The following is a 26,701-nucleotide window of genomic DNA, read 5'->3' as shown; positions in this document are numbered from 1 at the left end:
AGTTACGCCGTTCTGATGCCATTAGTTTTACTCGCACAAGGTTGGATAAAAATGCATCACTTGTCAAATTACGCCCCTACGTTCTCCGGCAATCTGCAATTGAAAAGGAACGTTACCTACGGGCCTGAATGTGAAAGCCTGCTTTTGCCTACGCTCTGAAGTAGCCCGTCAAAGTCGCCGGTATCTGTGGTGTAGCGGTTATCAAGTTCGCCTCACACGTGAAAGGTCCCTAGCCTGAAATCAGGCAGAAACACAATTGTTGTTATTTTAAGATGACATTCACACTCAAGCTGTGTCAGTGGGTTGACTAAGTTCTTACACATGCTTGCTCCGTAAAACAACCTGAAATCACAGAATGGCACACATAGAGACTACCTTCCGAACCGTCTTAAGTACAAAAACAAAAGATTAGGGGCCTCTTGGCATCGTAAGCCAGACAGAGGTGGTGTAATGCCGAAACCCGGGATCGAACCAGGGACCTTCAGATCTTCAGTCTAACGCTCTCCCAACTGAGCTATTTCGGCACAACAACCGATGACTTCTTCTGGCCATCATTTGCAAATGCAAGCCTCCTCAACCAAGCCAAAGACGTATTGCGGGAAATTTCAACTGTCCGGGACAAAGGCAAAAAGACTCTCCCCGTCGGGGAATCGAACCCCGGTCTTCCACGTGACAGGCGGAGATACTGTCCACTATACTAACGAGGACTGGAAAAGCACTGCTCGTTTGCAGTCTCGCCAGAGTAGTCGCTGGTCAAAGGCTGTGTGCCTTTGACTGAGCGGACCATTACTGGCTAAAGTTGCAATTGTCGTCGTTCAATTTCAGTTTTGAGTACCTGTTGAGGAGTTCCTTTCCTGCAATTGCATGCCCTCTTCTTGGTGCACGCGATATGGCAAACAGCATGTGCAAATTGGTCAAAGAAATCGAAAAGGGCAAGCAGCAAGTGCAAATTGGTCAAAGAAATCGAAAAGGGTTATGCGAGACTACAGAAGAAAGTTAAGAACCAATTTCTAAACAGCCTCACTTTGGACAAAGCCACCACATACTATTAATCGAAATAGAGACTTTCTCCCATGAAAAATAGCTGCACTTGCAGCAGCAGCCCTAGGATGTCAATTACAACAGGCGGAGATACTGTCCACTATACTAATGAGGACTGGAACAGCACTGCCCCCGGCCATGCCCCTGGTGTAGTTACGCCGTTCTGATGCCATTACTTTTACTCGCTCAAGGTTGGACAAAAATGAATCAATTGTCAAATTACTTTCCTACGTTCTCCGTCAATCTGCATTTGAAAAGGAACGTTACCTACGGGCCTGAATGTGAAAACCTGCTTTTGCCTGTTAGATCTTTTGCAGTCACTCCAGAGTAGTCGCCGAAAAAAGGCTGTGTCTTTGACAGAGCGGACGATTACTGGCTAAAGTTGCAATGGTCGTTATTCAATTTCAGTTTTGAGTATCTGTTGACTACAATTGCGCGCCCTCTTCTTGTTGGACGCGATATGGCAAACAGCATGTGCAAATTGGTCAAAGAAATCAAAAAGGGTTTTGCGAGACTACAGAAGATTGTTAAGAACCAATTTCTAAACAGCCTTTGTTTCTCCCATGAAAAACAGCTGCACTGAAGAAGCAGCCCTAGGATGTCAATTACCACAGCTTCAATCCCCTCTCCACGCTACACTGGCTTAGCATTGGACCAATCAGCCTCCACATATGAGCATGGTCCCCATTAAGCTGAGAAAGTACCTATTGTGCACTAGGATTTTGGAAAGCCCCTTAGAGTCGACCTTGCACGATAATGTGTCGCTTTGTGGTTAGATGCTACCCTCTGAAAGTAATACCCTACGTGGCTAAATTCTGTAGTGCAGTGGATATCACCTTAGCCTAACATGCATAAAGGTCCCTCGTTCGAAATCAGGCAGAAACCCTTTTGCTATCCATTATCATGTGCACAGTCAGTCTGGGTGGATTGCCTTGTAAAAGGGGTTGTCTCAGCTCTAACAATTAGAAAGGCAACACTTTTGGTTTTAGTACTACAAAGTTCGATAAAGATCCTTTCATCCCAAAACTCCTGAAGAGTAAACTTCCACGACCGTGGTATTCTTCTTGCTGGGAAGCTACGCTCTGAAGTAGCTCGTCAAAGTCGCCGATTTCTGTGGTGTAGCGGTTATCAAGTTCGCCTCACACGTGAAAGGTCCCTGGCCTGAAACCAGGCAGAAACACAATTGTTGTTATTTAAAGATGACATTAACACTCAAGCTGTGTCAGTGGGTTGACTAAGTTCTTACACATGCTTGCAATGGTCGTCGTTCAATTTCAGTTTTGAGTTACCTGTTGAGGAGTTCCTTTCCTGCAATTGCATGCCCTCTTCTTGGTGCACGCGATATGGCAAACAGCATGTGCAAATTGGTCAAAGAAATCGAAAAGGGTTATGCGAGACTACAGAAGAAAGTTAAGAACCAATTTCTAAACAGCTTCCGTTTGGACAAAGCCACCACATACTATTAATCGAAATAGAGACTTTCTCCAATGAAAAATAGCTGCACTTGCAGCAGCAGCCCTAGGATGTCAATTACAACAGGCGGAGATCCTGTACACTATACTAACGAGGACTGGAACAGCACTGGCCCCGGCCATGCCCCTGGTGTAGTTACGCTGTTCTGATGCCATTACTTTTAATCGCTCAAGGTTGGACAAAAATGCATCACTTGTCAAATTACGCCCCTACGTTCTCCGGCAATCTGCATTTGAAAAGGAACGTTACCTACGGGCCTGAATGTGAAAGCCTGCTTTTGCCTACGCTCTGAAGTAGCTCGTCAAAGTCGCCGGTATCTGTGGTGTAGCGGTTATCAAGTTCGCCTCACACGTGAAAGGTCCCTGGCCTGAAATCAGGCAGAAACACAATTGTTGTTATTTTAAAATGACATTTACACTCAAGCTGTGTCAGTGGGTTGACTAAGTTCTTACACATGCTTGCTCCGTAAAACAACCTGAAATCACAGAATGGCACACATAGAGACTACCTTCCGAACCGTCTTAAGTACAAAAACAAAAGTTTAGGGGCCTCTTGGCATCGTAAGCCGGACAGAGGTGGTGTAATGCCGAAACCCGGGATCGAACCAGGGACCTTCAGATCTTCAGTCTAACGCTCTCCCAACTGAGCTATTTCGGCACAACAACCGATGACTTCTTCTGGCCATCATTTGCAAATGCAAGCCTCCTCAACCAAGCCAAAGACGTATTGCGGGAAATTTCAACTGTCCGGGACAAAGGCAAAAAGACTCTCCCCGTCGGGGAATCGAACCCCGGTCTTCCACGTGACAGGCGGAGATACTGTCCACTATACTAACGAGGCCTGGAAAAGCACTGCTCGTTTGCAGTCTCGGGAGAGTAGTCGCTGGACAAAGGCTGTGTGCCTTTGACTGAGCGGACCATTACTGGCTAAAGTTGCAATTGTCGTCGTTCAATTTCAGTTTTGAGTACCTGTTGAGGAGTTCCTTTCCTGCAATTGCATGCCCTCTTCTTGGTGCACGCGATATGGCAAACAGCATGTGCAAATTGGTCAAAGAAATCGAAAAGGGCAAGCAGCAAGTGCAAATTGGTCAAAGAAATCGAAAAGGGTTATGCGAGACTACAGAAGAAAGTTAAGAACCAATTTCTAAACAGCCTCACTTTGGACAAAGCCACCACATACTATTAATCGAAATAGAGACTTTCTCCCATGAAAAATAGCTGCACTTGCAGCAGCAGCCCTAGGATGTCAATTACAACAGGCGGAGATACTGTCCACTATACTAACGAGGACTGGAACAGCACTGCCCCCGGCCATGCCCCTGGTGTAGTTACGCCGTTCTGATGCCATTACTTTTACTCGCTCAAGGTTGGACAAAAATGAATCAATTGTCAAATTACGCTCCTACGTTCTCCGTCAATCTGCATTTGAAAAGGAACGTTACCTACGGGCCTGAATGTGAAAGCCTACTTTTGCCTGTTAGATCTTTTGCAGTCACTCCAGAGTAGTCGCCGAAAAAAGGCTGTGTCTTTGACAGAGCGGACGATTACTGGCTAAAGTTGCAATGGTCGTTATTCAATTTCAGTTTTGAGTATCTGTTGACTACAATTGCGCGCCCTCTTCTTGTTGGACGCGATATGGCAAACAGCATGTGCAAATTGGTCAAAGAAATCAAAAAGGGTTTTGCGAGACTACAGAAGATTGTTAAGAACCAATTTCTAAACAGCCTTTGTTTCTCCCATGAAAAACAGCTGCACTGAAGCAGCAGCCCTAGGATGTCAATTACCACAGCTTCAATCCCCTCTCCACGCTACACTGGCTTAGCATTGGACCGATCAGCCTCCACATATGAGCATGGTCCCCATTAAGCTGAGAAAGTACCTATTGTGCACTAGGATTTTGGAAAGCCCCTTAGAGTCGACCTTGCACGATAATGTGTCGCTTTGTGGTTAGATGCTACCCTCTGAAAGTAATACCCTACGTGGCTAAATTCTGTAGTGTAGTGGATATCACCTTGGCCTAACATGCATAAAGGTCCCTCGTTCGAAATCAGGCAGAAACCCTTTTGCTATCCATTATCCTGTGCACAGTCAGTCTGGGTGGATTGCCTTGTAAAAGGGGTTGTCTCAGCTCTAACAATTAGAAAGGCAACACTTTTGGTTTTAGTACTACAAAGTTCGATAAAGATCCTTTCATCCCAAAACCCCTGAGGAGTAAACTTCCACGACCGTGGTATTCTTCTTGCTGGGAAGCTACGCTCTGAAGTAGCTCGTCAAAGTCGCCGATTTCTGTGGTGTAGCGGTTATCAAGTTCGCCTCACACGTGAAAGGTCCCTGGCCTGAAACCAGGCAGAAACACAATTGTTGTTATTTAAAGATGACATTAACACTCAAGCTGTGTCAGTGGGTTGACTAATGGTCGTCGTCGTTCAATTTCAGTTTTGAGTTACCTGTTGAGGAGTTCCTTTCCTGCAATTGCATGCCCTCTTCTTGGTGCACGCGATATGGCAAACAGCATGTGCAAATTGGTCAAAGAAATCGAAAAGGGTTATGCGAGACTACAGAAGAAAGTTAAGAACCAATTTCTAAACAGCTTCCGTTTGGACAAAGCCACCACATACTATTAATCGAAATAGAGACTTTCTCCAATGAAAAATAGCTGCACTTGCAGCAGCAGCCCTAGGATGTCAATTACAACAGGCGGAGATCCTGTACACTATACTAACGAGGACTGGAACAGCACTGGCCCCGGCCATGCCCCTGGTGTAGTTACGCTGTTCTGATGCCATTACTTTTAATCGCTCAAGGTTGGACAAAAATGCATCACTTGTCAAATTACGCCCCTACGTTCTCCGGCAATCTGCATTTGAAAAGGAACGTTACCTACGGGCCTGAATGTGAAAGCCTGCTTTTGCCTACGCTCTGAAGTAGCTCGTCAAAGTCGCCGGTATCTGTGGTGTAGCGGTTATCGAGTTCGCCTCACACGTGAAAGGTCCCTGGCCTGAAATCAGGCAGAAACACAATTGTTGTTTTTTTAAAATGACATTTACACTCAAGCTGTGTCAGTGGGTTGACTAAGTTCTTACACATGCTTGCTCCGTAAAACAACCTGAAATCACAGAATGGCACACATAGAGACTACCTTCCGAACCGTCTTAAGTACAAAAACAAAAGATTAGGGGCCTCTTGGCATCGTAAGCCGGACAGAGGTGGTGTAATGCCGAAACCCGGGATCGAACCAGGGACCTTCAGATCTTCAGTCTAACGCTCTCCCAACTGAGCTATTTCGGCACAACAACCGATGACTTCTTCTGGCCATCATTTGCAAATGCAAGCCTCCTCAACCAAGCCAAAGACGTATTGCGGGAAATTTCAACTGTCCGGGACAAAGGCAAAAAGACTCTCCCCGTCGGGGAATCGAACCCCGGTCTTCCACGTGACAGGCGGAGATACTGTCCACTATACTAACGAGGACTGGAAAAGCACTGCTCGTTTGCAGTCTCGCGAGAGTAGTCGCTGGACAAAGGCTGTGTGCCTTTGACTGAGCGGACCATTACTGGCTAAAGTTGCAATTGTCGTCGTTCAATTTCAGTTTTGAGTACCTGTTGAGGAGTTCCTTTCCTGCAATTGCATGCCCTCTTCTTGATGCACGCGATATGGCAAACAGCATGTGCAAATTGGTCAAAGAAATCGAAAATGGCAAGCAGCAAGTGCAAATTGGTCAAAGAAATCGAAAAGGGTTATGCGAGACTACAGAAGAAAGTTAAGAACCAATTTCTAAACAGCCTCACTTTGGACAAAGCCACCACATACTATTAATCGAAATAGAGACTTTCTCCCATGAAAAATAGCTGCACTTGCAGCAGCAGCCCTAGGATGTCAATTACAACAGGCGGAGATACTGTCCACTATACTAACGAGGACTGGAACAGCACTGCCCCCGGCCATGCCCCTGGTGTAGTTACGCCGTTCTGATGCCATTACTTTTACTCGCTCAAGGTTGGACAAAAATGAATCAATTGTCAAATTACTTTCCTACGTTCTCCGTCAATCTGCATTTGAAAAGGAACGTTACCTACGGGCCTGAATGTGAAAGCCTACTTTTGCCTGTTAGATCTTTTGCAGTCACTCCAGAGTAGTCGCCGAAAAAAGGCTGTGTCTTTGACAGAGCGGACGATTACTGGCTAAAGTTGCAATGGTCGTTATTCAATTTCAGTTTTGAGTATCTGTTGACTACAATTGCGCGCCCTCTTCTTGTTGGACGCGATATGGCAAACAGCATGTGCAAATTGGTCAAAGAAATCAAAAAGGGTTTTGCGAGACTACAGAAGATTGTTAAGAACCAATTTCTAAACAGCCTTTGTTTCTCCCATGAAAAACAGCTGCACTGAAGAAGCAGCCCTAGGATGTCAATTACCACAGCTTCAATCCCCTCTCCACGCTACACTGGCTTAGCATTGGACCGATCAGCCTCCACATATGAGCATGGTCCCCATTAAGCTGAGAAAGTACCTATTGTGCACTAGGATTTTGGAAAGCCCCTTAGAGTCGACCTTGCACGATAATGTGTCGCTTTGTGGTTAGATGCTACCCTCTGAAAGTAATACCCTACGTGGCTAAATTCTGTAGTGTAGTGGATATCACCTTGGCCTAACATGCATAAAGGTCCCTCGTTCGAAATCAGGCAGAAACCCTTTTGCTATCCATTATCCTGTGCACAGTCAGTCTGGGTGGATTGCCTTGTAAAAGGGGTTGTCTCAGCTCTAACAATTAGAAAGGCAACACTTTTGGTTTTAGTACTACAAAGTTCGATAAAGATATTTTCATCCCAAAACCCCTGAGGAGTAAACTTCCACGACCGTGGTATTCTTCTTGCTGGGAAGCTACGCTCTGAAGTAGCTCGTCAAAGTCGCCGATTTCTGTGGTGTAGCGGTTATCAAGTTCGCCTCACACGTGAAAGGTCCCTGGCCTGAAACCAGGCAGAAACACAATTGTTGTTATTTAAAGATGACATTAACACTCAAGCTGTGTCAGTGGGTTGACTAAGTTCTTACACATGCTTGCAATGGTCGTCGTTCAATTTCAGTTTTGAGTTACCTGTTGAGGAGTTCCTTTCCTGCAATTGCATGCCCTCTTCTTGGTGCACGCGATATGGCAAACAGCATGTGCAAATTGGTCAAAGAAATCGAAAAGGGCAAGCAGCAAGTGCAAATTGGTCAAAGAAATCGAAAAGGGTTATGCGAGACTACAGAAGAAAGTTAAGAACCAATTTCTAAACAGCCTCACTTTGGACAAAGCCACCACATACTATTAATCGAAATAGAGACTTTCTCCCATGAAAAATAGCTGCACTTGCAGCAGCAGCCCTAGGATGTCAATTACAACAGGCGGAGATACTGTCCACTATACTAACGAGGACTGGAACAGCACTGCCCCCGGCCATGCCCCTGGTGTAGTTACGCCGTTCTGATGCCATTACTTTTACTCGCTCAAGGTTGGACAAAAATGAATCAATTGTCAAATTACGCTCCTACGTTCTCCGTCAATCTGCATTTGAAAAGGAACGTTACCTACGGGCCTGAATGTGAAAGCCTACTTTTGCCTGTTAGATCTTTTGCAGTCACTCCAGAGTAGTCGCCGAAAAAAGGCTGTGTCTTTGACAGAGCGGACGATTACTGGCTAAAGTTGCAATGGTCGTTATTCAATTTCAGTTTTGAGTATCTGTTGACTACAATTGCGCGCCCTCTTCTTGTTGGACCCGATATGGCAAACAGCATGTGCAAATTGGTCAAAGAAATCAAAAAGGGTTTTGCGAGACTACAGAAGATTGTTAAGAACCAATTTCTAAACAGCCTCACTTTGGACAAAGCCACCACATACTATTAATCGAAATAGAGACTTTCTCCCATGAAAAATAGCTGCACTTGCAGCAGCAGCCCTAGGATGTCAATTACAACAGGCGGAGATACTGTCCACTATACTAACGAGGACTGGAACAGCACTGCCCCCGACCATGCCCCTGGTGTAGTTACGCCGTTCTGATGCCATTACTTTTACTCGCTCAAGGTTGGACAAAAAACCATCACTTGTCAAATTACGCCCCTACGTTCTCCGGCAATCTGCATTTGAAAAGGAACGTTACCTACGGGCCTGAATGTGAAAGCCTGCTTTTGCCTGTTAGATCTTTTGCATTCACTCCAGAGTAGTCGCCGAAAAAAGGCTGTGTCTTTGACAGAGCGGACGATTACTGGCTAAAGTTGCAATGGTCGTTATTCAATTTCAGTTTTGAGTACCTGTTGAGGAGTTCCTTTCCTGCAATTGGATGCCCTATTCTTGGTGCACGCAATATGGCAAACAGCATGTGCAAATTGGTCAAAGAAATCGAAAAGGGCAAGCAGCAAGTGCAAATTGGTCAAAGAAATCGAAAAGGGTTATGCGAGATTACAGAAGAAAGTTAAGAACCAATTTCTAAACAGCCTCAGCTTGGACAAAGCCACAACATACTATTAATTGAAATAGAGACTTTCTCCCATGAAAAATAGCTGCACTTGCAGCAGCAGCCCTAGGATGTCCATTACAACAGGCGGAGATACTGTCCACTATACTAATGAGGACTGGAACAGCACTGCCCCCGGCCATGCCCCTGGTGTAATTACGCCGTTCTGATGCCATTACTTTTACTCGCTCAAGGTTGGACAAAAAAGCATCACTTGTCAAATTACGCCCCTACGTTCTCCGGCAATCTGCATTTGAAAAGGAACGTTACCTACGGGCCTGAATATGAAAGCCTGCTTTTGCCTGTTAGATCTTTTGCAGTCACTCCAGATTAGTCGCCGAAAAAAGGCTGTGTCTTTAACAGAGCGGACAATTACTGGCTAAAGTTGCAATGGTCGTTATTCAATTTCAGTTTTGAGTATCTGTTGACTACAATTGCGCGCCCTCTTCTTGTTGGACGCGATATGGCAAACAGCATGTGCAAATTGGTCAAAGAAATCAAAAAGGGTTTTGCGAGACTACAGAAGATTGTTAAGAACCAATTTCTAAACAGCCTTTGTTTCTCCCATGAAAAACAGCTGCACTGAAGCAGCAGCCCTAGGATGTCAATTACCACAGCTTCAATCCCCTCTCCACGCTACACTGGCTTAGCATTGGACCGATCAGCCTCCACATATGAGCATGGTCCCCATTAAGCTGAGAAAGTACCTATTGTGCACTAGGATTTTGGAAAGCCCCTTAGAGTCGACCTTGCACGATAATGTGTCGCTTTGTGGTTAGATGCTACCCTCTGAAAGTAATACCCTACGTGGCTAAATTCTGTAGTGTAGTGGATATCACCTTGGCCTAACATGCATAAAGGTCCCTCGTTCGAAATCAGGCAGAAACCCTTTTGCTAACCATTATCATGTGCACAGTCAGTCTGGGTGGATTGCCTTGTAAAAGGGGTTGTCTCAGCTCTAACAATTAGAAAAGCAACACTTTTAGTTTTAGTACTACAAAGTTCGATAAAGATCCTTTCATCCCAAAACCCCTGAGGAGTTAACTTCCACGACCGTGTTATTCTTCTTGCTGGGAAGCTACGCTCTGAAGTAGCTCGTCAAAGTCGCCGATTTCTGTGGTGTAGCGGTTATCAAGTTCGCCTCACAGGTGAAAGGTCCCTGGCCTGAAACCAGGCAGAAACACAATTGTTGTTATTTTAAGATGACATTCACACTCAAGCTGTGTCAGTGGGTTGACTAAGTTCTTACACATGCTTGCAATGGTCGTCGTTCAATTTCAGTTTTGAGTTACCTGTTGAGGAGTTCCTTTCCTGCAATTGCATGCCCTCTTCTTGGTGCACGCGATATGGCAAACAGCATGTGCAAATTGGTCAAAGAAATTGAAAAGGGTTATGCGAGACTACAGAAGAAAGTTAAGAACCAATTTCTAAACAGCCTCAGTTTGGACAAAGCCACCACATACTATTAATCGAAATAGAGACTTTCTCCAATGAAAAATAGCTGCACTTGCAGCAGCAGCCCTAGGATGTCAATTACAACAGGCGGAGATCCTGTCCACTATACTAACGAGGACTGGAACAGCACTGGCCCCGGCCATGCCCCTGGTGTAGTTACGCCGTTCTGATGCCATTAGTTTTACTCGCACAAGGTTGGATAAAAATGCATCACTTGTCAAATTACGCCCCTACGTTCTCCGGCAATCTGCAATTGAAAAGGAACGTTACCTACGGGCCTGAATGTGAAAGCCTGCTTTTGCCTACGCTCTGAAGTAGCCCGTCAAAGTCGCCGGTATCTGTGGTGTAGCGGTTATCAAGTTCGCCTCACACGTGAAAGGTCCCTAGCCTGAAATCAGGCAGAAACACAATTGTTGTTATTTTAAGATGACATTCACACTCAAGCTGTGTCAGTGGGTTGACTAAGTTCTTACACATGCTTGCTCCGTAAAACAACCTGAAATCACAGAATGGCACACATAGAGACTACCTTCCGAACCGTCTTAAGTACAAAAACAAAAGATTAGGGGCCTCTTGGCATCGTAAGCCAGACAGAGGTGGTGTAATGCCGAAACCCGGGATCGAACCAGGGACCTTCAGATCTTCAGTCTAACGCTCTCCCAACTGAGCTATTTCGGCACAACAACCGATGACTTCTTCTGGCCATCATTTGCAAATGCAAGCCTCCTCAACCAAGCCAAAGACGTATTGCGGGAAATTTCAACTGTCCGGGACAAAGGCAAAAAGACTCTCCCCGTCGGGGAATCGAACCCCGGTCTTCCACGTGACAGGCGGAGATACTGTCCACTATACTAACGAGGACTGGAAAAGCACTGCTCGTTTGCAGTCTCGCCAGAGTAGTCGCTGGACAAAGGCTGTGTGCCTTTGACTGAGCGGACCATTACTGGCTAAAGTTGCAATTGTCGTCGTTCAATTTCAGTTTTGAGTACCTGTTGAGGAGTTCCTTTCCTGCAATTGCATGCCCTCTTCTTGGTGCACGCGATATGGCAAACAGCATGTGCAAATTGGTCAAAGAAATCGAAAAGGGCAAGCAGCAAGTGCAAATTGGTCAAAGAAATCGAAAAGGGTTATGCGAGACTACAGAAGAAAGTTAAGAACCAATTTCTAAACAGCCTCACTTTGGACAAAGCCACCACATACTATTAATCGAAATAGAGACTTTCTCCCATGAAAAATAGCTGCACTTGCAGCAGCAGCCCTAGGATGTCAATTACAACAGGCGGAGATACTGTCCACTATACTAACGAGGACTGGAACAGCACTGCCCCCGGCCATGCCCCTGGTGTAGTTACGCCGTTCTGATGCCATTACTTTTACTCGCTCAAGGTTGGACAAAAATGAATCAATTGTCAAATTACGCTCCTACGTTCTCCGTCAATCTGCATTTGAAAAGGAACGTTACCTACGGGCCTGAATGTGAAAGCCTACTTTTGCCTGTTAGATCTTTTGCAGTCACTCCAGAGTAGTCGCCGAAAAAAGGCTGTGTCTTTGACAGAGCGGACGATTACTGGCTAAAGTTGCAATGGTCGTTATTCAATTTCAGTTTTGAGTATCTGTTGACTACAATTGCGCGCCCTCTTCTTGTTGGACGCGATATGGCAAACAGCATGTGCAAATTGGTCAAAGAAATCAAAAAGGGTTTTGCGAGACTACAGAAGATTGTTAAGAACCAATTTCTAAACAGCCTTTGTTTCTCCCATGAAAAACAGCTGCACTGAAGCAGCAGCCCTAGGATGTCAATTACCACAGCTTCAATCCCCTCTCCACGCTACACTGGCTTAGCATTGGACCGATCAGCCTCCACATATGAGCATGGTCCCCATTAAGCTGAGAAAGTACCTATTGTGCACTAGGATTTTGGAAAGCCCCTTAGAGTCGACCTTGCACGATAATGTGTCGCTTTGTGGTTAGATGCTACCCTCTGAAAGTAATACCCTACGTGGCTAAATTCTGTAGTGTAGTGGATATCACCTTGGCCTAACATGGATAAAGGTCCCTCGTTCGAAATCAGGCAGAAACCCTTTTGCTATCCATTATCCTGTGCACAGTCAGTCTGGGTGGATTGCCTTGTAAAAGGGGTTGTCTCAGCTCTAACAATTAGAAAGGCAACACTTTTGGTTTTAGTACTACAAAGTTCGATAAAGATCCTTTCATCCCAAAACCCCTGAGGAGTAAACTTCCACGACCGTGGTATTCTTCTTGCTGGGAAGCTACGCTCTGAAGTAGCTCGTCAAAGTCGCCGATTTCTGTGGTGTAGCGGTTATCAAGTTCGCCTCACACGTGAAAGGTCCCTGGCCTGAAACCAGGCAGAAACACAATTGTTGTTATTTAAAGATGACATTAACACTCAAGCTGTGTCAGTGGGTTGACTAATGGTCGTCGTCGTTCAATTTCAGTTTTGAGTTACCTGTTGAGGAGTTCCTTTCCTGCAATTGCATGCCCTCTTCTTGGTGCACGCGATATGGCAAACAGCATGTGCAAATTGGTCAAAGAAATCGAAAAGGGTTATGCGAGACTACAGAAGAAAGTTAAGAACCAATTTCTAAACAGCTTCCGTTTGGACAAAGCCACCACATACTATTAATCGAAATAGAGACTTTCTCCAATGAAAAATAGCTGCACTTGCAGCAGCAGCCCTAGGATGTCAATTACAACAGGCGGAGATCCTGTACACTATACTAACGAGGACTGGAACAGCACTGGCCCCGGCCATGCCCCTGGTGTAGTTACGCTGTTCTGATGCCATTACTTTTAATCGCTCAAGGTTGGACAAAAATGCATCACTTGTCAAATTACGCCCCTACGTTCTCCGGCAATCTGCATTTGAAAAGGAACGTTACCTACGGGCCTGAATGTGAAAGCCTGCTTTTGCCTACGCTCTGAAGTAGCTCGTCAAAGTCGCCGGTATCTGTGGTGTAGCGGTTATCAAGTTCGCCTCACACGTGAAAGGTCCCTGGCCTGAAATCAGGCAGAAACACAATTGTTGTTATTTTAAAATGACATTTACACTCAAGCTGTGTCAGTGGGTTGACTAAGTTCTTACACATGCTTGCTCCGTAAAACAACCTGAAATCACAGAATGGCACACATAGAGACTACCTTCCGAACCGTCTTAAGTACAAAAACAAAAGTTTAGGGGCCTCTTGGCATCGTAAGCTGGACAGAGGTGGTGTAATGCCGAAACCCGGGATCGAACCAGGGACCTTCAGATCTTCAGTCTAACGCTCTCCCAACTGAGCTATTTCGGCACAACAACCGATGACTTCTTCTGGCCATCATTTGCAAATGCAAGCCTCCTCAACCAAGCCAAAGACGTATTGCGGGAAATTTCAACTGTCCGGGACAAAGGCAAAAAGACTCTCCCCGTCGGGGAATCGAACCCCGGTCTTCCACGTGACAGGCGGAGATACTGTCCACTATACTAACGAGGACTGGAAAAGCACTGCTCGTTTCCAGTCTCGGGAGAGTAGTCGCTGGACAAAGGCTGTGTGCCTTTGACTGAGCGGACCATTACTGGCTAAAGTTGCAATTGTCGTCGTTCAATTTCAGTTTTGAGTACCTGTTGAGGAGTTCCTTTCCTGCAATTGCATGCCCTCTTCTTGGTGCACGCGATATGGCAAACAGCATGTGCAAATTGGTCAAAGAAATCGAAAAGGGCAAGCAGCAAGTGCAAATTGGTCAAAGAAATCGAAAAGGGTTATGCGAGACTACAGAAGAAAGTTAAGAACCAATTTCTAAACAGCCTCACTTTGGACAAAGCCACCACATACTATTAATCGAAATAGAAACTTTCTCCCATGAAAAATAGCTGCACTTGCAGCAGCAGCCCTAGGATGTCAATTACAACAGGCGGAGATACTGTCCACTATACTAATGAGGACTGGAACAGCACTGCCCCCGGCCATGCCCCTGGTGTAGTTACGCCGTTCTGATGCCATTACTTTTACTCGCTCAAGGTTGGACAAAAATGAATCAATTGTCAAATTACTTTCCTACGTTCTCCGTCAATCTGCATTTGAAAAGGAACGTTACCTACGGGCCTGAATGTGAAAACCTGCTTTTGCCTGTTAGATCTTTTGCAGTCACTCCAGAGTAGTCGCCGAAAAAAGGCTGTGTCTTTGACAGAGCGGACGATTACTGGCTAAAGTTGCAATGGTCGTTATTCAATTTCAGTTTTGAGTATCTGTTGACTACAATTGCGCGCCCTCTTCTTGTTGGACGCGATATGGCAAACAGCATGTGCAAATTGGTCAAAGAAATCAAAAAGGGTTTTGCGAGACTACAGAAGATTGTTAAGAACCAATTTCTAAACAGCCTTTGTTTCTCCCATGAAAAACAGCTGCACTGAAGAAGCAGCCCTAGGATGTCAATTACCACAGCTTCAATCCCCTCTCCACGCTACACTGGCTTAGCATTGGACCAATCAGCCTCCACATATGAGCATGGTCCCCATTAAGCTGAGAAAGTACCTATTGTGCACTAGGATTTTGGAAAGCCCCTTAGAGTCGACCTTGCACGATAATGTGTCGCTTTGTGGTTAGATGCTACCCTCTGAAAGTAATACCCTACGTGGCTAAATTCTGTAGTGCAGTGGATATCACCTTAGCCTAACATGCATAAAGGTCCCTCGTTCGAAATCAGGCAGAAACCCTTTTGCTATCCATTATCATCTGCACAGTCAGTCTGGGTGGATTGCCTTGTAAAAGGGGTTGTCTCAGCTCTAACAATTAGAAAGGCAACACTTTTGGTTTTAGTACTACAAAGTTCGATAAAGATCCTTTCATCCCAAAACTCCTGAAGAGTAAACTTCCACGACCGTGGTATTCTTCTTGCTGGGAAGCTACGCTCTGAAGTAGCTCGTCAAAGTCGCCGATTTCTGTGGTGTAGCGGTTATCAAGTTCGCCTCACACGTGAAAGGTCTCTGGCCTGAAACCAGGCAGAAACACAATTGTTGTTATTTAAAGATGACATTAACACTCAAGCTGTGTCAGTGGGTTGACTAAGTTCTTACACATGCTTGCAATGGTCGTCGTTCAATTTCAGTTTTGAGTTACCTGTTGAGGAGTTCCTTTCCTGCAATTGCATGCCCTCTTCTTGGTGCACGCGATATGGCAAACAGCATGTGCAAATTGGTCAAAGAAATCGAAAAGGGCAAGCAGCAAGTGCAAATTGGTCAAAGAAATCGAAAAGGGTTATGCGAGACTACAGAAGAAAGTTAAGAACCAATTTCTAAACAGCCTCACTTTGGACAAAGCCACCACATACTATTAATCGAAATAGAGACTTTCTCCCATGAAAAATAGCTGCACTTGCAGCAGCAGCCCTAGGATGTCAATTACAACAGGCGGAGATACTGTCCACTATACTAACGAGGACTGGAACAGCACTGCTCCCGGCCATGCCCCTGGTGTAGTTACGCCGTTCTGATGCCATTACTTTTACTCGCTCAAGGTTGGACAAAAATGAATCAATTGTCAAATTACGCTCCTACGTTCTCCGTCAATCTGCATTTGAAAAGGAACGTTACCTACGGGCCTGAATGTGAAAGCCTACTTTTGCCTGTTAGATCTTTTGCAGTCACTCCAGAGTAGTCGCCGAAAAAAGGCTGTGTCTTTGACAGAGCGGACGATTACTGGCTAAAGTTGCAATGGTCGTTATTCAATTTCAGTTTTGAGTATCTGTTGACTACAATTGCGCGCCCTCTTCTTGTTGGACGCGATATGGCAAACAGCATGTGCAAATTGGTCAAAGAAATCAAAAAGGGTTTTGCGAGACTACAGAAGATTGTTAAGAACCAATTTCTAAACAGCCTTTGTTTCTCCCATGAAAAACAGCTGCACTGAAGCAGCAGCCCTAGGATGTCAATTACCACAGCTTCAATCCCCTCTCCACGCTACACTGGCTTAGCATTGGACCGATCAGCCTCCACATATGAGCATGGTCCCCATTAAGCTGAGAAAGTACCTATTGTGCACTAGGATTTTGGAAAGCCCCTTAGAGTCGACCTTGCACGATAATGTGTCGCTTTGTGGTTAGATGCTACCCTCTGAAAGTAATACCCTACGTGGCTAAATTCTGTAGTGTAGTGGATATCACCTTGGCCTAACATGCATAAAGGTCCCTCGTTCGAAATCAGGCAGAAACCCTTTTGCTATCCATTATCCTGTGCACAGTCAGTCTGGGTGGATTGCCTTGTAAAAGGGGTTGTCTCAGCTCTAACAATTAGAAAGGCAACACTTTTGGTTTTAGTACTACAAAGTTCGATAAAGATCCTTTCATCCCAAAACCCCTGAGGAGTAAACTTCCACGACCGTGGTATTCTTCTTGCTGGGAAGCTACGCTCTGAAGTAGCTCGTCAAAGTCGCCGATTTCTGTGGTGTAGCGGTTATCAAGTTCGCCTCACACGTGAAAGGTCCCTGGCCTGAAACCAGGCAGAAACACAATTGTTGTTATTTAAAGATGACATTAACACTCAAGCTGTGTCAGTGGGTTGACTAATGGTCGTCGTCGTTCAATTTCAGTTTTGAGTTACCTGTTGAGGAGTTCCTTTCCTGCAATTGCATGCCCTCTTCTTGGTGCACGCGATATGGCAAACAGCATGTGCAAATTGGTCAAAGAAATCGAAAAGGGTTATGCGAGACTACAGAAGAAAGTTAAGAACCAATTTCTAAACAGCTTCCGTTTGGACAAAGCCACCACATACTATTAATCGAAATAGAGACTTTCTCCAATGAAAAATAGCTGCACTTGCAGCAGCAGCCCTAGGATGTCAATTACAACAGGCGGAGATCCTGTACACTATACTAACGAGGACTGGAACAGCACTGGCCCCGGCCATGCCCCTGGTGTAGTTACGCTGTTCTGATGCCATTACTTTTAATCGCTCAAGGTTGGACAAAAATGCATCACTTGTCAAATTACGCCCCTACGTTCTCCGGCAATCTGCATTTGAAAAGGAACGTTACCTACGGGCCTGAATGTGAAAGCCTGCTTTTGCCTACGCTCTGAAGTAGCTCGTCAAAGTCGCCGGTATCTGTGGTGTAGCGGTTATCAAGTTCGCCTCACACGTGAAAGGTCCCTGGCCTGAAATCAGGCAGAAACACAATTGTTGTTTTTTTAAAATGACATTTACACTCAAGCTGTGTCAGTGGGTTGACTAAGTTCTTACACATGCTTGCTCCGTAAAACAACCTGAAATCACAGAATGGCACACATAGAGACTACCTTCCGAACCGTCTTAAGTACAAAAACAAAAGATTAGGGGCCTCTTGGCATCGTAAGCCGGACAGAGGTGGTGTAATGCCGAAACCCGGGATCGAACCAGGGACCTTCAGATCTTCAGTCTAACGCTCTCCCAACTGAGCTATTTCGGCACAACAACCGATGACTTCTTCTGGCCATCATTTGCAAATGCAAGCCTCCTCAACCAAGCCAAAGACGTATTGCGGGAAATTTCAACTGTCCGGGACAAAGGCAAAAAGACTCTCCCCGTCGGGGAATCGAACCCCGGTCTTCCACGTGACTGGCAGAGATACTGTCCACTATACTAACGAGGACTGGAAAAGCACTGCTCGTTTGCAGTCTCGCCAGAGTAGTCGCTGGACAAAGGCTGTGTGCCTTTGACTGAGCGGACCATTACTGGCTAAAGTTGCAATTGTCGTTGTTCAATTTCAGTTTTGAGTACCTGTTGAGGAGTTCCTTTCCTGCAATTGCATGCCCTCTTCTTGATGCACGCGATATGGCAAACAGCATGTGCAAATTGGTCAAAGAAATCGAAAATGGCAAGCAGCAAGTGCAAATTGGTCAAAGAAATCGAAAAGGGTTATGCGAGACTACAGAAGAAAGTTAAGAACCAATTTCTAAACAGCCTCACTTTGGACAAAGCCACCACATACTATTAATCGAAATAGAGACTTTCTCCCATGAAAAATAGCTGCACTTGCAGCAGCAGCCCTAGGATGTCAATTACAACAGGCGGAGATACTGTCCACTATACTAACGAGGACTGGAACAGCACTGCCCCCGGCCATGCCCCTGGTGTAGTTACGCCGTTCTGATGCCATTACTTTTACTCGCTCAAGGTTGGACAAAAATGAATCAATTGTCAAATTACTTTCCTACGTTCTCCGTCAATCTGCATTTGAAAAGGAACGTTACCTACGGGCCTGAATGTGAAAGCCTACTTTTGCCTGTTAGATCTTTTGCAGTCACTCCAGAGTAGTCGCCGAAAAAAGGCTGTGTCTTTGACAGAGCGGACGATTACTGGCTAAAGTTGCAATGGTCGTTATTCAATTTCAGTTTTGAGTATCTGTTGACTACAATTGCGCGCCCTCTTCTTGTTGGACGCGATATGGCAAACAGCATGTGCAAATTGGTCAAAGAAATCAAAAAGGGTTTTGCGAGACTACAGAAGATTGTTAAGAACCAATTTCTAAACAGCCTTTGTTTCTCCCATGAAAAACAGCTGCACTGAAGAAGCAGCCCTAGGATGTCAATTACCACAGCTTCAATCCCCTCTCCACGCTACACTGGCTTAGCATTGGACCGATCAGCCTCCACATATGAGCATGGTCCCCATTAAGCTGAGAAAGTACCTATTGTGCACTAGGATTTTGGAAAGCCCCTTAGAGTCGACCTTGCACGATAATGTGTCGCTTTGTGGTTAGATGCTACCCTCTGAAAGTAATACCCTACGTGGCTAAATTCTGTAGTGTAGTGGATATCACCTTGGCCTAACATGCATAAAGGTCCCTCGTTCGAAATCAGGCAGAAACCCTTTTGCTATCCATTATCCTGTGCACAGTCAGTCTGGGTGGATTGCCTTGTAAAAGGGGTTGTCTCAGCTCTAACAATTAGAAAGGCAACACTTTTGGTTTTAGTACTACAAAGTTCGATAAAGATATTTTCATCCCAAAACCCCTGAGGAGTAAACTTCCACGACCGTGGTATTCTTCTTGCTGGGAAGCTACGCTCTGAAGTAGCTCGTCAAAGTCGCCGATTTCTGTGGTGTAGCGGTTATCAAGTTCGCCTCACACGTGAAAGGTCCCTGGCCTGAAACCAGGCAGAAACACAATTGTTGTTATTTAAAGATGACATTAACACTCAAGCTGTGTCAGTGGGTTGACTAATGGTCGTCGTCGTTCAATTTCAGTTTTGAGTTACCTGTTGAGGAGTTCCTTTCCTGCAATTGCATGCCCTCTTCTTGGTGCACGCGATATGGCAAACAGCATGTGCAAATTGGTCAAAGAAATCGAAAAGGGTTATGCGAGACTACAGAAGAAAGTTAAGAACCAATTTCTAAACAGCTTCCGTTTGGACAAAGCCACCACATACTATTAATCGAAATAGAGACTTTCTCCAATGAAAAATAGCTGCACTTGCAGCAGCAGCCCTAGGATGTCAATTACAACAGGCGGAGATCCTGTACACTATACTAACGAGGACTGGAACAGCACTGGCCCCGGCCATGCCCCTGGTGTAGTTACGCTGTTCTGATGCCATTACTTTTAATCGCTCAAGGTTGGACAAAAATGCATCACTTGTCAAATTACGCCCCTACGTTCTCCGGCAATCTGCATTTGAAAAGGAACGTTACCTACGGGCCTGAATGTGAAAGCCTGCTTTTGCCTACGCTCTGAAGTAGCTCGTCAAAGTCGCCGGTATCTGTGGTGTAGCGGTAATCAAGTTCGCCTCACACGTGAAAGGTCCCTGGCCTGAAATCAGGCAGAAACACAATTGTTGTTTTTTTAAAATGACATTTACACTCAAGCTGTGTCAGTGGGTTGACTAAGTTCTTACACATGCTTGCTCCGTAAAACAACCTGAAATCACAGAATGGCACACATAGAGACTACCTTCCGAACCGTCTTAAGTACAAAAACAAAAGTTTAGGGGCCTCTTGGCATCGTAAGCTGGACAGAGGTGGTGTAATGCCGAAACCCGGGATCGAACCAGGGACCTTCAGATCTTCAGTCTAACGCTCTCCCAACTGAGCTATTTCGGCACAACAACCGATGACTTCTTCTGGCCATCATTTGCAAATGCAAGCCTCCTCAACCAAGCCAAAGACGTATTGCGGGAAATTTCAACTGTCCGGGACAAAGGCAAAAAGACTCTCCCCGTCGGGGAATCGAACCCCGGTCTTCCACGTGACAGGCGGAGATACTGTCCACTATACTAACGAGGACTGGAAAAGCACTGCTCGTTTGCAGTCTCGCGAGAGTAGTCGCTGGACAAAGGCTGTGTGCCTTTGACTGAGCGGACCATTACTGGCTAAAGTTGCAATTGTCGTCGTTCAATTTCAGTTTTGAGTACCTGTTGAGGAGTTCCTTTCCTGCAATTGCATGCCCTCTTCTTGGTGCACGCGATATGGCAAACAGCATGTGCAAATTGGTCAAAGAAATCGAAAAGGGCAAGCAGCAAGTGCAAATTGGTCAAAGAAATCGAAAAGGGTTATGCGAGACTACAGAAGAAAGTTAAGAACCAATTTCTAAACAGCCTCACTTTGGACAAAGCCACCACATACTATTAATCGAAATAGAGACTTTCTCCCATGAAAAATAGCTGCACTTGCAGCAGCAGCCCTAGGATGTCAATTACAACAGGCGGAGATACTGTCCACTATACTAATGAGGACTGGAACAGCACTGCCCCCGGCCATGCCCCTGGTGTAGTTACGCCGTTCTGATGCCATTACTTTTACTCGCTCAAGGTTGGACAAAAATGAATCAATTGTCAAATTACTTTCCTACGTTCTCCGTCAATCTGCATTTGAAAAGGAACGTTACCTACGGGCCTGAATGTGAAAACCTGCTTTTGCCTGTTAGATCTTTTGCAGTCACTCCAGAGTAGTCGCCGAAAAAAGGCTGTGTCTTTGACAGAGCGGACGATTACTGGCTAAAGTTGCAATGGTCGTTATTCAATTTCAGTTTTGAGTATCTGTTGACTACAATTGCGCGCCCTCTTCTTGTTGGACGCGATATGGCAAACAGCATGTGCAAATTGGTCAAAGAAATCAAAAAGGGTTTTGCGAGACTACAGAAGATTGTTAAGAACCAATTTCTAAACAGCCTTTGTTTCTCCCATGAAAAACAGCTGCACTGAAGAAGCAGCCCTAGGATGTCAATTACCACAGCTTCAATCCCCTCTCCACGCTACACTGGCTTAGCATTGGACCAATCAGCCTCCACATATGAGCATGGTCCCCATTAAGCTGAGAAAGTACCTATTGTGCACTAGGATTTTGGAAAGCCCCTTAGAGTCGACCTTGCACGATAATGTGTCGCTTTGTGGTTAGATGCTACCCTCTGAAAGTAATACCCTACGTGGCTAAATTCTGTAGTGCAGTGGATATCACCTTAGCCTAACATGCATAAAGGTCCCTCGTTCGAAATCAGGCAGAAACCCTTTTGCTATCCATTATCATCTGCACAGTCAGTCTGGGTGGATTGCCTTGTAAAAGGGGTTGTCTCAGCTCTAACAATTAGAAAGGCAACACTTTTGGTTTTAGTACTACAAAGTTCGATAAAGATCCTTTCATCCCAAAACTCCTGAAGAGTAAACTTCCACGACCGTGGTATTCTTCTTGCTGGGAAGCTACGCTCTGAAGTAGCTCGTCAAAGTCGCCGATTTCTGTGGTGTAGCGGTTATCAAGTTCGCCTCACACGTGAAAGGTCCCTGGCCTGAAACCAGGCAGAAACACAATTGTTGTTATTTAAAGATGACATTAACACTCAAGCTGTGTCAGTGGGTTGACTAAGTTCTTACACATGCTTGCAATGGTCGTCGTTCAATTTCAGTTTTGAGTTACCTGTTGAGGAGTTCCTTTCCTGCAATTGCATGCCCTCTTCTTGGTGCACGCGATATGGCAAACAGCATGTGCAAATTGGTCAAAGAAATCGAAAAGGGTTATGCGAGACTACAGAAGAAAGTTAAGAACCAATTTCTAAACAGCTTCCGTTTGGACAAAGCCACCACATACTATTAATCGAAATAGAGACTTTCTCCAATGAAAAATAGCTGCACTTGCAGCAGCAGCCCTAGGATGTCAATTACAACAGGCGGAGATCCTGTACACTATACTAACGAGGACTGGAACAGCACTGGCCCCGGCCATGCCCCTGGTGTAGTTACGCTGTTCTGATGCCATTACTTTTAATCGCTCAAGGTTGGACAAAAATGCATCACTTGTCAAATTACGCCCCTACGTTCTCCGGCAATCTGCATTTGAAAAGGAACGTTACCTACGGGCCTGAATGTGAAAGCCTGCTTTTGCCTACGCTCTGAAGTAGCTCGTCAAAGTCGCCGGTATCTGTGGTGTAGCGGTTATCAAGTTCGCCTCACACGTGAAAGGTCCCTGGCCTGAAATCAGGCAGAAACACAATTGTTGTTTTTTTAAAATGACATTTACACTCAAGCTGTGTCAGTGGGTTGACTAAGTTCTTACACATGCTTGCTCCGTAAAACAACCTGAAATCACAGAATGGCACACATAGAGACTACCTTCCGAACCGTCTTAAGTACAAAAACAAAAGTTTAGGGGCCTCTTGGCATCGTAAGCTGGACAGAGGTGGTGTAATGCCGAAACCCGGGATCGAACCAGGGACCTTCAGATCTTCAGTCTAACGCTCTCCCAACTGAGCTATTTCGGCACAACAACCGATGACTTCTTCTGGCCATCATTTGCAAATGCAAGCCTCCTCAACCAAGCCAAAGACGTATTGCGGGAAATTTCAACTGTCCGGGACAAAGGCAAAAAGACTCTCCCCGTCGGGGAATCGAACCCCGGTCTTCCACGTGACAGGCGGAGATACTGTCCACTATACTAACGAGGCCTGGAAAAGCACTGCTCGTTTGCAGTCTCGGGAGAGTAGTCGCTGGACAAAGGCTGTGTGCCTTTGACTGAGCGGACCATTACTGGCTAAAGTTGCAATTGTCGTCGTTCAATTTCAGTTTTGAGTACCTGTTGAGGAGTTCCTTTCCTGCAATTGCATGCCCTCTTCTTGGTGCACGCGATATGGCAAACAGCATGTGCAAATTGGTCAAAGAAATCGAAAAGGGCAAGCAGCAAGTGCAAATTGGTCAAAGAAATCGAAAAGGGTTATGCGAGACTACAGAAGAAAGTTAAGAACCAATTTCTAAACAGCCTCACTTTGGACAAAGCCACCACATACTATTAATCGAAATAGAGACTTTCTCCCATGAAAAATAGCTGCACTTGCAGCAGCAGCCCTAGGATGTCAATTACAACAGGCGGAGATACTGTCCACTATACTAACGAGGACTGGAACAGCACTGCCCCCGGCCATGCCCCTGGTGTAGTTACGCCGTTCTGATGCCATTACTTTTACTCGCTCAAGGTTGGACAAAAATGAATCAATTGTCAAATTACGCTCCTACGTTCTCCGTCAATCTGCATTTGAAAAGGAACGTTACCTACGGGCCTGAATGTGAAAGCCTACTTTTGCCTGTTAGATCTTTTGCAGTCACTCCAGAGTAGTCGCCGAAAAAAGGCTGTGTCTTTGACAGAGCGGACGATTACTGGCTAAAGTTGCAATGGTCGTTATTCAATTTCAGTTTTGAGTATCTGTTGACTACAATTGCGCGCCCTCTTCTTGTTGGACGCGAAATGGCAAACAGCATGTGCAAATTGGTCAAAGAAATCGAAAAGGGCAAGCAGCAAGTGCAAATTGGTCAAAGAAATCGAAAAGGGTTATGCGAGATTACAGAAGAAAGTTAAGAACCAATTTCTAAACAGCCTCAGCTTGGACAAAGCCACAACATACTATTAATTGAAATAGAGACTTTCTCCCATGAAAAATAGCTGCACTTGCAGCAGCAGCCCTAGGATGTCCATTACAACAGGCGGAGATACTGTCCACTATACTAATGAGGACTGGAACAGCACTGCCCCCGGCCATGCCCCTGGTGTAATTACGCCGTTCTGATGCCATTACTTTTACTCGCTCAAGGTTGGACAAAAAAGCATCACTTGTCAAATTACGCCCCTACGTTCTCCGGCAATCTGCATTTGAAAAGGAACGTTACCTACGGGCCTGAATATGAAAGCCTGCTTTTGCCTGTTAGATCTTTTGCAGTCACTACAGATTAGTCGCCGAAAAAAGGCTGTGTCTTTAACAGAGCGGACAATTACTGGCTAAAGTTGCAATGGTCGTTATTCAATTTCAGTTTTGAGTATCTGTTGACTACAATTGCGCGCCCTCTTCTTGTTGGACGCGATATGGCAAACAGCATGTGCAAATTGGTCAAAGAAATCAAAAAGGGTTTTGCGAGACTACAGAAGATTGTTAAGAACCAATTTCTAAACAGCCTTTGTTTCTCCCATGAAAAACAGCTGCACTGAAGCAGCAGCCCTAGGATGTCAATTACCACAGCTTCAATCCCCTCTCCACGCTACACTGGCTTAGCATTGGACCGATCAGCCTCCACATATGAGCATGGTCCCCATTAAACTGACAAAGTACCTATTGTGCACTAGGATTTTGGAAAGCCCCTTAGAGTCGACCTTGCACGATAATGTGTCGCTTTGTGGTTAGATGCTACCCTCTGAAAGTAATACCCTAGGTGGCTAAATTCTGTAGTGTAGTGGATATCACCTTGGCCTAACATGCATAAAGGTCCCTCGTTCGAAATCAGGCAGAAACCCTTTTGCTAACCATTATCATGTGCACAGTCAGTCTGGGTGGATTGCCTTGTAAAAGGGGTTGTCTCAGCTCTAACAATTAGAAAGGCAACACTTTTAGTTTTAGTACTACAAAGTTCGATAAAGATCCTTTCATCCCAAAACCCCTGAGGAGTTAACTTCCACGACCGTGTTATTCTTCTTGCTGGGAAGCTACGCTCTGAAGTAGCTCGTCAAAGTCGCCGATTTCTGTGGTGTAGCGGTTATCAAGTTCGCCTCACAGGTGAAAGGTCCCTGGCCTGAAACCAGGCAGAAACACAATTGTTGTTATTTTAAGATGACATTCACACTCAAGCTGTGTCAGTGGGTTGACTAAGTTCTTACACATGCTTGCAATGGTCGTCGTTCAATTTCAGTTTTGAGTTACCTGTTGAGGAGTTCCTTTCCTGCAATTGCATGCCCTCTACTTGGTGCACGCGATATGGCAAACAGCATGTGCAAATTGGTCAAAGAAATCGAAAAGGGTTATGCGAGACTACAGAAGAAAGTTAAGAACCAATTTCTAAACAGCTTCCGTTTGGACAAAGCCACCACATACTATTAATCGAAATAGAGACTTTCTCCAATGAAAAATAGCTGCACTTGCAGCAGCAGCCCTAGGATGTCAATTACAACAGGCGGAGATCCTGTCCACTATACTAACGAGGACTGGAACAGCACTGGCCCCGGCCATGCCCCTGGTGTAGTTACGCTGTTCTGATGCCATTACTTTTAATCGCTCAAGGTTGGACAAAAATGCATCACTTGTCAAATTACGCCCCTACGTTCTCCGGCAATCTGCATTTGAAAAGGAACGTTACTTACCGGCCTGAATGTGAAAGCCTGCTTTTGCCTACGCTCTGAAGTAGCTCGTCAAAGTCGCCGGTATCTGTGGTGTAGCGGTTATCAAGTTCGCCTCACACGTGAAAGGTCCCTGGCCTGAAATCAGGCAGAAACACAATTGTTGTTATTTTAAGATGACATTTACACTCAAGCTGTGTCAGTGGGTTGACTAAGTTCTTACACGTGCTTGCTCCGTAAAACAACCTGAAATCACAGAATGGCACACATTGAGACTACCTTCCAAACCGTCTTAAGTACAAAAACAAAAGGTTAGGGGACTCTTGGCATCGTACGCAAGACAGAGGTGGTGTAATGCCAAAACCCGGGATCGAACCAGGGACCTTTAAATCTTCAGTCTAACGCTCTCCCAACTGAGCTATTTAGGCACAACAACCGATGACTTCTTCTGGCCATCATTTGCAAATGCAAGCCTCCTCAACCAAGCCAAAGACGTATTGCGGGAAATTTCAACTGTCCGGGACAAAGGCAAAAAGACTCTCCCCGTCGGGGAATCGAACCCCGGTCTTCCACGTGACAGGCGGAGATACTGTCCACTATACTAACGAGGACTGGAAAAGCACTGCTCGTTTGCAGTCTCGCGAGAGTAGTCGCTGAACAAAGGCTGTGTGCCTTTGACTGAGCGGACCATTACTGGCT

The 26,701-nt window shown here is 45.4% G+C and overlaps 8 non-coding genes across 8 annotated transcripts; all 8 read right to left on the bottom strand.

Moving 5' to 3' along the window:
* Window positions 1-451: 451 nt before the first annotated feature.
* trnaf-gaa (transfer RNA phenylalanine (anticodon GAA)) lies at window positions 452-524 on the bottom strand. The gene has a single exon. It is a non-coding gene; the product is annotated as a tRNA-Phe (tRNA).
* Window positions 525-3,098: 2,574 nt separating this feature from the next.
* Window positions 3,099-3,171, bottom strand: trnaf-gaa (transfer RNA phenylalanine (anticodon GAA)). The gene has a single exon. It is a non-coding gene; the product is annotated as a tRNA-Phe (tRNA).
* A 2,557-nt stretch (window positions 3,172-5,728) lies between these two features.
* On the bottom strand, window positions 5,729-5,801 carry trnaf-gaa (transfer RNA phenylalanine (anticodon GAA)). Its single transcript has one exon. It is a non-coding gene; the product is annotated as a tRNA-Phe (tRNA).
* A 5,265-nt stretch (window positions 5,802-11,066) lies between these two features.
* On the bottom strand, window positions 11,067-11,139 carry trnaf-gaa (transfer RNA phenylalanine (anticodon GAA)). The gene has a single exon. It is a non-coding gene; the product is annotated as a tRNA-Phe (tRNA).
* Window positions 11,140-13,696: 2,557 nt separating this feature from the next.
* Window positions 13,697-13,769, bottom strand: trnaf-gaa (transfer RNA phenylalanine (anticodon GAA)). The gene has a single exon. It is a non-coding gene; the product is annotated as a tRNA-Phe (tRNA).
* Window positions 13,770-17,821: 4,052 nt separating this feature from the next.
* On the bottom strand, window positions 17,822-17,894 carry trnaf-gaa (transfer RNA phenylalanine (anticodon GAA)). The gene has a single exon. It is a non-coding gene; the product is annotated as a tRNA-Phe (tRNA).
* Window positions 17,895-20,451: 2,557 nt separating this feature from the next.
* Window positions 20,452-20,524, bottom strand: trnaf-gaa (transfer RNA phenylalanine (anticodon GAA)). Its single transcript has one exon. It is a non-coding gene; the product is annotated as a tRNA-Phe (tRNA).
* A 2,574-nt stretch (window positions 20,525-23,098) lies between these two features.
* Window positions 23,099-23,171, bottom strand: trnaf-gaa (transfer RNA phenylalanine (anticodon GAA)). The gene has a single exon. It is a non-coding gene; the product is annotated as a tRNA-Phe (tRNA).
* Between the last annotated feature and the right edge of the window lie 3,530 nt (window positions 23,172-26,701).

Source organism: Channa argus, unplaced genomic scaffold (assembly GCF_033026475.1).
Source record: "Channa argus isolate prfri unplaced genomic scaffold, Channa argus male v1.0 Contig095, whole genome shotgun sequence".
Taxonomy (NCBI): domain Eukaryota; kingdom Metazoa; phylum Chordata; class Actinopteri; order Anabantiformes; family Channidae; genus Channa; species Channa argus.
This window is presented reverse-complemented; position numbering and strand designations above follow the sequence as displayed.